The 14,259-nt window shown below is 41.1% G+C and overlaps 1 long non-coding RNA gene across 1 annotated transcript in view; it reads right to left on the bottom strand.

The window, feature by feature from the left end:
- Window positions 1-14,259, bottom strand: part of LOC135317119 (uncharacterized) — a 185,933-nt gene that overhangs the window by 20,672 nt on the left and 151,002 nt on the right. Inside the window, exon 5 of the long non-coding RNA XR_010376236.1 lies at window positions 6,459-6,506. This is a non-coding gene — a long non-coding RNA (uncharacterized LOC135317119). The remainder of the gene's footprint in view (window positions 1-6,458; window positions 6,507-14,259) is intronic.

Genomic DNA, 14,259 nt, shown 5'->3' with positions numbered 1-14,259 from the left:
TCTGTTTCTCATGAATGGCTGATGGTGGTATGCCACACTTTACCCAGTTTCAGATGCCACTGACTTCAGCAACCCAGGTATTACCAGTAAGAAATGTGCTCAATTCACTTCTACAGAAAGCAGACTTTGTTAGGAGTTTTTCATGAGCTCATGGATGTTCTTAGGTGTTCAAAACCTGTTGTGCAACCAATCAGGCTCTTCTCCTGTGCTCTTTTGTTTCTTCTATTCCCTCCAACCCAGTTATTTTTGTAATGTCTATTTCATGTCCCATTCTCTTTCTAAGCTCTTCTCAGATTATATGGCTTGGTTTAAATGCATTAAAGTCCAAGCTGTTGCCCAGCAGCCACTTAATGATAAAATTAGTCTTACAGCTTGAAAAAGGCACTCCTACTTCCCCCTCCTAAATGTGACAGATGCAGCTTTTCTTGCATTGGCTCTTGAGCCTTGTGTGGCCCCTGAGAAAGGTAGCTCAGCTCAGCAACCTGTCAGGAAAGTGAACCAGTAGAAGCAAGCTGGTAGAGAAGAGGCTCACGGTCATGGCAGCTGCTGGTGCCCAGAGAGGGACTCAGGTGCCTAGGGTGACTGTGGGCTTCAGCCTGCCACCCTGTTGCCATACCCTGACCCCTCATCCCTCAGCTGACAACACCCCCCCCCACCTTGCCTGTGTCCCACAAGACTAACTTAAACTGGAAAGGGACTAGTAAAAAGAGTTGATTTAGGCTTTCATGCCTCCTCATGGGCCCTGCTCTGCTCCTCCTCATCGCTCAAATCCACCTGCTATGAGCAATACCTTTGACTCAGAGGTTTTCCATATGTAGATCACTGCAGTGGCCTTGCCATTCCCTGTGGGTTTTTAGACCACCTTCTATTAGTTAATTCTACCTTGATTCTTTAATTTTTTATTGTGAACTGTTTTGTCTAAATGCCACTTCACACCTTTCGTCTTCACACCCAACCTTTTCAACATGGATTTGGGGAGAGGGGAGATTCAGGAGAGGAGGGGAATTGCTATTTTACTTTGCTTTTCCCACTATCTCCATTCCTTTTCTTTTCCTTGGCTCTAAAAATTTTTCAGTCCCAGTGAAATATCATCTTCTACCCATATATTTTCTGTACTAAGTGATATTTGTGAAGTATGTTTCCTATATACCTCCATCTGAAGATTCAAAAATCATTATGCTTTGCTGTCCAAATCCTACATCTCCTTAATATCCAGTGATCTCACGATGAAAATACTAACAGCTACAAAAATCTAAATTAGACAAAATCAGTACCCTTACATCAGGTATAACTTTCTGCAACAGGGCAGAAATCTTTTTAATGATTTTTTTTTCCTCAGTGCTGACTTGGGCATTAAAACCTTTTACCTTGCTGGAGTTTGGCAAAGGAAACCAGTGGCAGGAGGGACAATACAATCACACCTTCTTGCAGAGAGATAACCAAATATTTGACATATGAGTGGACGCAAAGACCATGGTAGTTAATGGAAACCCATCAGCTGATGTTTATACTCAGACCTTTAATTATTGCCTTCCAAGATAAGACAACAAGAACAGATTCCACAATCTATATAGCAGGTCATAGATTGTCACGTGAATGGCAGGATCTTGAAAATGACTCTTACGATCTCTGTGGCACCCAGCTGCTGATGCTCACATCGACCCATCTTCTCATCCCAACTATGTAGTTTTCCTTCAGACACCATGCTTCTCTCATCAAAGATGGGCCTTAAGAGTTAATGGAGGTCTCATGAAAATATACAAAGCAGGATCACTGCTGCCCTTTCAAAGCTTCCCCAAAATCAAATGCATTTTGCAGCCACAAGGTCTATTGGACACCTGGCAGGGGTTAGAAACTTAAACGTTATGATTAGAAATCATCAGAGTTTTCCTAGAGGAAAACTTTGTCAACAGTGAAAGCTGAACTGAACCCCCAGATAGTGTATACTCAGTGGGCATTGGGAGACTGAAGACATGGTTCACATGGACTTTGCCTGGACTCCTGGCACATCACCAGGGACTCCTCCTCCTCCTGTGTTCACAGGATCCAGGGCACATTTCTAGTGCTTTCAAGGTGTGCTGTTTGAAAATATTTATCCATGGAGCTGAACCAAAAGTCCTGGAGCTCTTAATCTAACTGAGCTCAAGCTCTGTAGCAGAGAGCTTAGAAATTTCTGAAACCTTTAATGGGGTCTCTTTGGGTGGCCATGTGCTTTCCCTTGGGATTAGGGCTGGATTCTGGGAGTCCTCTCCAAACCAATAGACATGTTGGCTGAGCCAGCTGGTCTGAGACTCAGCACACTCTCAGTCCCACCATGAAGTAGCCTGCAGAAGTGTGCTGTCAGGGAAGGACAGGACTGGGAGTGCAACCACCAGCCACAGAAACAGGCCTGTTCTTCAGCAGCAAGGATCATAAGATTCAAGTCCAAGTTTGCTAGTACTCTCTTTCAATCATTCTGCAAGCGTTTTTCAATTGGTTCACAACTTCAAAACTTTTGTTTCTGTTTGACTCATAAATATGGTGTAAAGTGTTTTGGTTTGTTTTTGGGTGGGTGGGTTTTTTGTTGTTGTTTTTTGTTTAGTTGGTTGGTTTTTTTTAGGAGCTTTCTGCAACTAGAAATCCTGTGTTTTCAGCTGTGGCAGTTACAGACTAACCCGACCACTGATGGCTACAATATTATCTTGTTTTTCTGCACTCATTTTGTTGTCTCTAGCTGGTATTTCTCATTGTAGTCATCAATTTGTAACAGGACTACCCTTCAGCTTATTTGTGTACAGGGCTAACCACAATAGGGCCATGTTTCATAACTGTGTTGAGGTAATGCCCAAGGCTCTCAGCAAGAAATAATAATAAATGACATGACACAACTGTGCTGAGTCACACCTTTTTAAAGCCCAGCTCTTTTTGAGGGACACAAGAGCATAGATAGAAACAGCCACAGGCGGCAGAGAGCCCCTTCTGAAAGCAGCTCCTGGTAACTCATTCAAGGCACTGGTCGTAAAGAACAATAGCACAGCTGTTAGATAAATGGGATGCTTACAACTGCACACAGAAAACCTAAAAATTTCCGCAACAAACCCATTAGCCTTTACTACATGAGTAGTACTGGACCTGCTGTTTCAGTAATGCTCTGCTGGGTCACATAAAACCTGTAGAGAAAACACGGAGACGTCTGGCATCCATCCATTCCTCCATCTGTCTGAGGGCAGCTGGGAAGCTGCCCCAATCAGTCCTCAGACTCAGGGATGCTCTAATGCTGCAGCCAGGTCAGTTACATGACCAACGTGCCACAAGCATCATTTTGCAGTGAATGCCTTCTATCATCTCTCATTAATAATTAAAATAAAAGCTCTGTTATTTACAGCTGTTTCAATCAGCCCTGCTCCTAGGATATATGTTCCCGAAATAGCAAAATCACAGATCATCAGCACCACTTCTGGATCATCTCATCAGCCTATGACCGTATCGAGCACAATCCTTTTTACCAGGAATTTTAAAACTGTTTTCTATCACATTACAGTGGCATCAGTAATCCATGGCTCCATGCAAGACAGTGGAGAGCATATTCTGAAAAATACCTGGTGTGCATTAAAATCACATCTGTAGGGACACATTAGAACATAAAGCAAAGCCATCATGAGTCTGGAACTACTGGTTTTTTTCCCAGGGTTTTGTTTTGGGTAAAGTTTTTTCTCCTGCACTACATAGTCCTCTTAATTTGTTATGACTTTTTTTGAAAAAAAAAAGCAACCTGGGAATGAAGGAATTAGATTAAGTCCTTCCACTTAGTCAATTTCCATGATCTAATATTCCCCTCATGTTCCAACACAGCTCTGTTCTCTGCTGACGACATCAGGGCTGAGGAAATCTCTTAGAAGGCAGTTTCAATTCAAGGGCAAGGCAGACGAGAGACCACTTAGTTCCCCACACAAAGTATAGTCAGTTTAGTGTGCTTGTAGGTGAGCCAGAAACTGTAACGAGAACACTTAGGAAACCAAGCCCCCTTGGATATAGATGATCAATAATGTTCTCGACGAAGTTGAAAACAGTTCAGAACATGGCATCTCACCAACTTGTACTATAATGTTTTAGTGTAGTTAGTGTGGATCTAATTTCTGGCAACATCTTGAAACAGCAATCAATACTTGCCCAGGATATGCTTTCCCTGCCATTTATTCTGTTATCCAGCCAGTGGCAACAACAATCATTTAAGATCACCTACGCACTGATAGGTTGCTAATGATGAGTACCTACTGCATGGGTAACAAGGATCAAGACCCTTCTGGGCTGGATACTACAGAAGAAAAGATGCCCAGATACACATCACTATAGCATGTGAGGAAATTTTGCATAAAATGAGAGGCAACAGGAAAGTCACCTGTGGACTTCCTCCCCTCTCATCCTGCCAATAAAAATGTTATTGCAAAGACAGTAGACACTAAAAAGAAATAGACTACCTAAGTGGGCTAAGCTTGTATGGAGGAGAGAGGCAAATATTTTGACAATATGGGGATCAGGGTTTTGTGGCAGCAAGGTAAAAAAAGGTTGATTTGTGGGACTGACTCCTGGTATGTGTACCTGTTGTTTTGTGTTGGTCTGTATTTCATGTTTGCCAAAAATGTCAAAGTGTGAGATGTAAGATTTTGGTTTATGTCCATATATTATGAAGGAAGTAAGGCAAATGGATCCATCAGTCCAGTGGCTGATGTTTAACCTCCTTTCTCCCTTAGTCTTGCATATGTCTGCTTCTCCTGTATTTCCAAGAAACCATGAATGGTATCATCCCCAGGAAGTACAAGAAACCTTAAACTGCAGAAGCAAAATGCCTATTGAGCATTTGGGAAATGTTCTGAACAGCGTTGCCCATCTCCTGCGGCAAAACATTGCAGCAGAGACAGACACGGTACTGGTGGAAATCACTGGCAGAGGGATATTGGAAAATACATGTGACTGTAGAACCCAGTATGACTCTGACTGGGGGAGCTGAACGCAGGAACACACCGAAAAAAGCACTACAATGTGCTGGATATGCCAGCGTTACTGAATACTGAGTAGCTGCAATAACATGGCATATACAGCAAGAGGAAAATGAATGTATAATCTGAAATAATGAAGCTAAGTTAAATATATGTTCACTGCTTTGGGTAACTAGTAGACATTAGTAAAGAGCAACACTACCCTTGCACCCAAAGCCAATCCAAGTTTTTGTTTTTCAGATCCTTCTTCATTGAGACCTCAGAAGAACTTCAAAGAACCCCAACATCTGCATGGTGAATGATGGAAGATGTTGGACTGAGCAGAGCAGCTTTGCTGAGTAGCTGAGGACAAGGGAAGGACTCGGACAGACTGATTATCATCATTTAAATTGTAATTAGCCAGGAGACAGCAATAATGCTCAGCCAGTGGCTGGATTTGTATACCCTTTTAAGATGGTGACTTATTACACCATGATTTATCTAGGTATCAAACTTCTTGTAAACAAACTCTAGACCTTGCCTACCCTTGATTTCTTGGCCTAGGTTTCTCATCTTACTGGTTTGGCTCCACCAGTGGGAGCAGCCATGGCAGAGCTAACACGAATAAAGCCCCTAGGATGGTGACACCTTCACCAAGCGACCGATTCTACCCGGTGACAAGGCACCCTGTGACCCCCCCTCAGCAGTCGCGCCCTGTGAGCCAGGTGGTGCTGCACAGGGTGCTGCAGGCACATTCAGAAGGAGCTCTGAGAAGCACCCCTAGTAGGAAAAGGAGGATCGAGCTGCATGTTGGTGGTACAGGTTGCCTCTCATACCACCCTCAGCCTAGGGAGCAGCAGCTGGAGAGTGGCAGGGAACAGTGTTTCTCACTTCCCTGCAGGAGGAGTGATCTCCGGGTGCGGGGCTCTCCCTTCCCTCCCCTTGCACTCCCACAGGCACCCTGTCAGAGGTCATGGTCTGCAAAGCCCATGCACAAGCTCCTTGCACCCTCTTAGTCACCAAAGCAGAGTCGTGTCAGACTCGCCCATCAAAAAGGGTGCAAACTCTCTTGCCTAGGCTCCTCTGGGGCACCTGCAGCCCAGGCCCCCGGCAGAAGACAAGCCTGAACTCTGCCACTGCAGCAGCAGAGAGACATTGCTCTCTGCAGCAACGCTGTCTGAGCCAGGTGAATTTTGTCTGTGTGGTTTCCTCCAGCTTATCGTCTGATCTCTAGCCCATAGTCAAACTGAACCTTAAGGGTTACAGGTGAGGGAACGAAAAGTGCTTTTGTTCTCCCTTTGCATCCCTCCTTTTTCCCACCTCCCAGCCTCCTCCCTCACCCGAATCAATCCAAAGTTACAGAAGTAGAATCACAAGTTAAAGAGCAAAAAATAGGGAATATGGAAAAAGCTTGTCATAAAATGAGGTTACTCATACCATCATGAGGAAGCAGGGTGATTATACACACTTACACAGAAGGATAGAAACAATAGGATTACTCACACAATCTCAAACTCTAATGAGGCGCATCAGTTACACTCCCACAGCAACCTGGAGAAAGAAAGAGAGTAAAATCTGGTTTAGCCTAATAAGGACTTTGTGAGACAGTTGCAGTTCACACGTCCTATTACTTATGGTATGCCACAAGCCTGCCAGGGAGTGCAGTCCTATATGTGCTCACCAGCCCAATGGAGAAGGGAAGGGAGTATAGACATGGCTATTCTTCCAGCCATCTCCAACTCCATCCTTAACATAATCGATTAAGGACAAGAAGGTAGGTACAAAATTAAAAGAGGAAGCTCACATTGAAAACTTTGAAGAATACACCTTATATCTTATTTTAAATAATTGGTGACACATTAAAAAGCCATTTACTTAAAGAGAGAGGAACAGGACATATCTTCTTAAAGGCACTTCTACAACCAGACCTCTTAAAAAGAGCAAATGCTGGACTGACTTAATGTTTGTGACTCTGGAAGCAGTATCTGTAAACAGTACCAATGAAAGGAAACACGCTATTTGACATTAGATGTCTGCAAAATTCATAAGACCTATTTTTGTAAATAGATTATGTACTACCTGGCAGATTTCCCTCCTAGATGTTTTTTTTGTGTGTGTGTGTGTGAAATCTAGAAAATGACTGGGACCCTCCCAGGCACAATTCATCTCGTTCTCTCACGGAGGTTTCAGACAGGTGAATCGTCCTCTCCTGGCCCAACAGGCGTGCAGGAACCCCAGGAAGCTGCACTGCAGGTGCCCACAGCAGCTTGAGATGGATCCATCCCACTTTTCTCAGGAGCTGAGTTTCCTTCACAAATCCTTTTACACACCTGTTTGAGCCTTCAGATAACCACAACACTTAAGTACATGCTGAAACTCTCCCTCTTCTGGACAAGCAATTAAGTGTGTGTTTAAAAGCTTTCCAGTACAGAGATGATTTCCCACCTGAGACTCACCTCATGGGAAAGACTAAGGCTTCAAAATCTGTAATCCTTGATTATGTGTGTGACTGAAATCATTTAAAGTAAGTGGTTCATTTCAGACCTACAAAAATTCTTCACTGCAGCTTCATATCATTTTGACATTTCTATTCTAATGTTAAAAAAAGATAAATCTAAATTGTAAGCATAAAAATAAAATTTAAAGTGAACGTCACACATCTTGGTTGTGTTGAAATAATATTTTTCATGAAGACATTGGTGAAACCATTGTATTCTGTCAAATTTATCCATTTGCGTTGGATCAGTACTTCAGTGTTCATCCAGCTCAAGACTTCGTATGCTCTCTACATCTATTCATTTCCAGCAGAAAAGCTTTCTCAATGCTTTTGATGGCACCATGATGACTTCTTTATAGCATTCCTATTTAAAATTCCCTTTACTTACATTGAAAAAATAATCACGTATCTTAATTTTTTTGCTCCTTGCCATTAGAGCACTATTATCTTAGTAAGAAAGCTGCTTTTTATCTGCTTGGAGCTCTTCAGAATGAATAATCTCAAGGAAAATTATGCAGAAGACTCCTCAGTTTGTGTTTCCCCTCCCTTGAGTGCCTGAGCTCTCCAAACACATAACTGGAACGCGGACATCAACCCAAACTTTTTGCATCCACCCATTGGTGTTTCTGGTTATTATCATGCCTGATGTTACAATACACTGTCTTTTAGGAAAAGCAGTGTTTAATTGACCAAACAAGAAAAACAAATGCTTCCCCAAGGCAAAAATTCCATGAACTGTTTGGATGTTTTCTATGAAGTTAACAAGCACGTCTGTCAGTATTTGGAAGTTTTAGACACTGTTTTTTGAATGGACCGAAGTAAAGAAGAGACAGCTTGAATAGGATTTTACAGTTTCAACATGCTTAAGGACATTCCAGGCTAAAATATTGTTTTATAACATTACTCATAAATAAATGATGTTTTTTAAGATAGATCTTATACTCAAATTAAAATAAATCTTAATTTATATCAGTACACCTAGAATAACAGAAGAAGAATACAGTTATCTTCTAAACTTACAGGGAAGAGTGACAGGCCATGCTCTTGAAACCTTCTTTTTAATATATTTGTTTAATGTGACCCTGCAATCAGACTACATGTGGAAACACTAAGTGCAGCTTTATGAACTTTTGGGGGCTCGGTGCAGCTGCAGGGATATAATCCACAGATGATCCAAATACAGGAAAGGAAAAGGATTCAGTTTTTTAATACCAACATCATTTATTGACTTCATGCTGACATAGCGTAGGTGAGAGGGCGCCTGAGTCTTGTTCCTCCCAGCCAAATGCAAAACATTAAACCATCATTTTCACTGCCAGAAAAAGGAAAGGAAAGGAAAGGAAAGGAAAGGAAAGGAAAGGAAAGGAAAGGAAAGGAAAGGAAAGGAAAGGAAAGGAAAGGAAAGGAAAGGAAAGGAAAGGAAAGGAAAGGAAAGGAAAGGAAAGGAAAGGAAAGGAAAGGAAAGGAAAGGAAAGGAAAGGAAAGGAAAGGAAAGGAAAGGAAAGGAAAGGAAAGGAAAGGAAAGGAAAGGAAAGGAAAGGAAAGGAAAGGAAAGGAAAAAGGAACCCACCTCTTCAACTTTCCATGTTTTTTTTGGGTAGCAAAACCACTGACAAGCTGGAACTCAGATTCCAAAGCCATCGAATTTTGAGGATGTCTCAGCACTGTCCTTAGGATCAATGAATCAAAGACATACCACTGTCTCACACCCAAGTTCCCTGTTTTTTTTCTTGCGGTTCCCCCTAAGGGGGAGCATTCCAGGAAGGATGTTGTTCTTTATGTAGAAACATGATACAGTGAGCCTGGAAGGAAGAGATACCTGACTGGGGCAGGTTTCAGTTACCCAGGAGCTGATGTTTTTCCCATCATATCTGAGATGATCTGTAAGTGCTCTGATGTGCATGATTAACTGAAAAATGAATGCTTAATACACCCAGTCAAAATATGAGGTGTATACATGTGATTCTAGTTTGACTGAAAACAGAGAATATCATTCCTAACTCAAGAGTTCACTGTGGAAATTCAGATCATATTCAGACCACATTCAGAAAATAAATATAGAATAGCAATCCATGTTGCCCAATCTGTACAGTGCCAGGCAGAGTTAATCCTAATGAACTGAGTTACTATGAATCCTGATTTCCCCAGCATGTTTTTAATTTTTTCTGTATATCTATTACATTTAAGGTCCAAGACTTTAAAGTGCCAAATTCTACCAAGAAGTAGGTATGACATGAGGTTTAGTGACATAAACTCCTTGATACTTTGGATGTCTGCAATACAACCTCTATGATTATAGTTTTCAACAACATGGGAACTGCTGTAACCCAGGCCAGTTGTGAACAGCCCCAACCAAAGCAACAAGCCTTTCAATCCTTCCCTACTACCAATATGTCCTATTTGTCTAAATTGTAGGCTGAGAAAAGAACTTTTGTTCTGTAGGTAAATATCTACTGAAAAGTCTTATAAGCCAGATGAATCTTCATTTTGGAGAAGATACTGAGCACATTTCCTTAGAAGATGATCAGTTTAACCAACATTCCTTTGAACTGCCTGGTTTTAAACCTACAGACCTGAAAACTACATTATCTTCCTCGACTGCACTGTGAACTTCTCCAATGTACCTGACTAACTTAGATATTTCTCAGTACTGCCCATTTTTGACAGAGAAAAGCTAGTGTTTTTATCTGGGTTTTGGTTTTGAACAAAATCAAAATCTGAGGTCAAGTTTTGCTGTCAACTTTATTCATATGTAATCAAGTTCATGCTTCTGCATGGATTCACTTTGAAGAAGCAAATGGTCTTCAGAAATCTGAACAGAATTCAGGGGGTGAAAGACTACTCACATTAAAGACAAGAAAATATTCCTGCAAACCCTTAAGCAGTGTACTCATAATAAACATCCTGAATATAGAAAAAAGCAACCTTGAATAATAAGGGTTTCCAATTATTGGTCACTAACTAGAAATTAGCAATGCCATGAAATTATCAAAATGCCATTTGGTTTTCCATGAAAGATTGGTATATTGGAGAAAATATTTCCATTTAATTTGGATTAAGGCTAATGACAGGATTGTGTTATTTACTGCCCCAACTATTCAAGAGTGCAAAGTGGTTTTTAAGCATTCACCAAATCCCTAGAGTGTTACAAATTTTAGTTCAAAGGACTGTGTATCAGAAAAGTCAAAGCCAAAAGTGGTTTGCTCATACTTGTCCTGTTTATAAGCATCAGGCGATCCAAATGAAGAGAATTAATTCTATTCAATCTGTATGACCAATTAAATAGCCCAAGCTGGCACAGGTATACTAACAAGTGAAGAACAGAAAGCAAAAGCTAATAATTTGAACCAAATGTAATTAATTCTGATACCCACAATACCAATACCTAGAGACTCTTCTGCTCTTTTTGTAATAGATTGTAAATTCTATGTTTTGATTAGTGATGGTTTGTCCCCCATAATTTGGCATGTTCTGAAGGTGAGCCTGTTTGGTTTCTGAGTTTTATGACATGAAAACAAGAAACCTTTTCAGAATTTGCAATCTGAACCAATCTTGAGTTTAGATCACGTCTTCCAGAGGCTGTGTGTGTTCAGACCTACAGATCAAGTTTTCAGCAATGATTTATATGCAATTAGAAAATAAGTAAGTGAAAAAATGTTCTGTAAACTAGCTGCATGAGGTTTCCCAATGCAGTTTGCAGGCTTTTAAGGGCAAATCTACTTCGTCGATACAGCAAATCTTTTCAAAAGCATTTTGAAAGGATAAGAAAAAAAGAGAGTGTTGCTGTGTCATGGGCAGGATGTTGAACAAAGATGTTTTAGTGGTGATAGTGGTATACATCTTTCACCATATCTATTGAGTAGTTATGCTTAGGTAGCAATAAAAATGAAGGATGGACGATTATTTATTATGGGACAAAGCCCAGACTGGTGTCTGAACTGTTAGTAATCTGAACTATGTAGACTGTTGGATGCTCATCTGTGGTACAGAGTACAAGCTAAGAGTTTAATGGAAGGAGTTGTTATAAATAACATCTCTTCTGCTTTATCTCAGGCTGAATAAGTGCAGCCATCACAGTAAACCAGTGTTATATCCGAACTGAAAATGTTGCTAAGATTACACCTAGGTAAATGTTGTGAGTTACCTGAGGTACCTTTTAAAGAATTATTAGTTCATGCAGTTCCAGCTTATTTAGCATTGACAATAAAATTTTACACACACAAAAAAGTTATCATTCATTTCATGTCTCATTTGAATAGAAAATATTTGTCATTGAATCTGCATTCTATTCTCTCCCAAATGCTCTCTGTATGGCTTTCCACTGCATCAGGAAGATTTTACTTTTGCTGCCATCAGATTCAAAGATACTGACTACACACTTCTGAGAAGTACCTTGCTTAGTTTTGCTATATCATCTACTACACAAACCAGTTCCAAGGCATTTCTTCTTTACTTAATTGGAATGTGCATCACTATCAAAGGATTTCTTAGGTCTATGAGCAAATTCTAACTGGGGCATCTCTATACTTCTGCAGTTCCACTAACACCACCAGAGATACATGAAGGAAAAATAGATACTTCTCTAGGTATGTAGAATCCTAACTCTGTCTCTTAAATAACGTCTGGGAGGTTTTAGTGTAATTTAAACTCTATATTGGTCAGAGTAAAGCCTACTGAAAAGTATTATGAATTTAAGAAGAGAGTAATTATGTCATTTCTGCACTCAGAAATGTCTGGGAAAACCTCTCTTCATGTCTTCCTTTTTTACCTGAGCATGGCGTATACAGAGAAGTTTTCAAAGGCTCAACGAAGGACATGTTTATTAATAATACAGACTTCTTAGGCTTATGGAGAAAGTTACAGACATTTAGTTAACTACAGCATTATGAATAAGCACTCAGAAGATGAAAGCGTAAGTGCAGTCTTCATATAACAGTGCTACTGGCTTAAGACTGGATATTCATCCAAGGCATTTTACTTGCCAAGGGCCAGAATCCTGTCTAAAGACACTATAATCTCATCCAACAGCAACACGCAAATAAAAAATGTGTCTCTGAGTCATATAAAGTGAAGCTGAATACCATAACTGGCTGCATGTTCCTTCCCCCCATTCATGCTTTAATTCTGCAATCAATAGTAAAATGTTTAAATCAATACTTTTGAAGTTGTGAGCTCAAAGCCAACACCAGCAGAAGAGGTGCTGCAGGCTGCGCAGTGCCAAAGCTGCATTTTCATAATAGTTGTGCTTGCCTTGAGCGCATCAATCTATAGATCAGCACATCCAAAGAGAAAATCCACAGGATTTTCCTGTGAAACTATATCCTTTTCCTGCTCCTTTGGATTCAATCTGCTTTTCTATCTTGACTTTAATTCCTTTACAGGGAATGCACTTGCTCAAGGAAAAAATTTCCAAAGCTCACAAAGGTACTTCAATTGTTCAGACAGGGCAGGGCTCTCAGAGCTTTTCCAGTACAGTGCTCTTGCCTTTCCCTATGCTAAAACTGTTTCCAAACAAGAAACATTGGAATGGCTTGTAAATAAGTGCTGTTGCGAGGGAGAGAAGCAGAGTCTGTATAAAGTGACTTAGGTGAGGATGGGGTGAAGCAAAAGGCTGGGAGGTTAGTCCCTGCCTCAGCAGCATCACCCAGCTGGCTGCAGACACAGCCTGTGCTCTGTGGTCTATGCAAGGGGAGAGGCTGCAGCCCCCATGCAGCCTTTGCACCAGCCCGGATCAGAGCAAGCAGCTCTTTTGTCGAGTACGACGTGAGTCAGACTGCTGCTGAAGGAAATAATTTTGTTTACAGCGATGGGAAGGGAATTGCTAGAGCAATTAAAATAATTTCTTGTTTCGTAATAGAAGCCATACCAAGAATGGCTGTTAGCTGCATTTCAGTCTCAGGTATTTAAAAACAATCAATCAATCAATCAATCAATCAATCAGAAAAAGTAGGTTCTAATTTCATAGAGGATTGTTAGTAAAAAGCAATTTTGTTTAGTGCCCTCAAATCTTAGATGCTGCCGCACCTGGAAGGAACCCAGTCTACACCCTTGTTACTCAGTCTGTTCCTGGGTCCCTTCCTGGCTAGCTGGAGGCAGTGGGTGGACCAGGATATCTACAGGGGTTGCTGTCCTATACCTCTTACCTGAGGTTCTACCAGTTGCTGAAGGCCGTGAAGCCACAGGGTGTGCATGTATCTCTCATTATCAGATGAGATATCTCATATCGTATCACTCATATCCACATGGAGGGTAAGAGGAGAGGTGAAACATGAACCTGTCACCCATTTCTCCTTACCAAGGCAGTTGTTAGCTGGGTGGTCTGAGACCTCTGGAGGGACACATGGAGGCATGCTGCAGGTGCCCAGGGCTGGCCTGTCTCCAGTAAGGTGTATCCATTTCACGGTTTGTCCATGGGTTTCCCCAGTAAGTAATTATTACAAGATTTGTAATAATGATGTCTCACTTAAGGCCTGACTGGCCCAGGAAAGGGAGATTTGTTTTGTTTTGGTTTTTTGAATTTTCTAACTGTGTGTCTGCATGGCAGAGCCGAAGTCCAAATACATTCCATCTGCTGATAGTACCTGTCAAGTCCAGAAGCAATACTGAGATACTGATATGATCCATCATAGTTAGTATTTCTCAAGACCCAAATGTTTAGAGGGAACTTTCCAAGCAATTCATTGGGAAGGAATAGTAATCTCTCCCTTTCTGACACACACACAACCGTACAGTTCAATAGAGTAATTCTGAAGAGCCGCATTAAATAATGTATGAGCTGCTCATGGAAATTTTAGAGCAGGAAAAAGT

Source organism: Phalacrocorax carbo, chromosome 1, assembly GCF_963921805.1.
Source record: "Phalacrocorax carbo chromosome 1, bPhaCar2.1, whole genome shotgun sequence".
NCBI lineage: Eukaryota > Metazoa > Chordata > Aves > Suliformes > Phalacrocoracidae > Phalacrocorax > Phalacrocorax carbo.
This window is presented reverse-complemented; position numbering and strand designations above follow the sequence as displayed.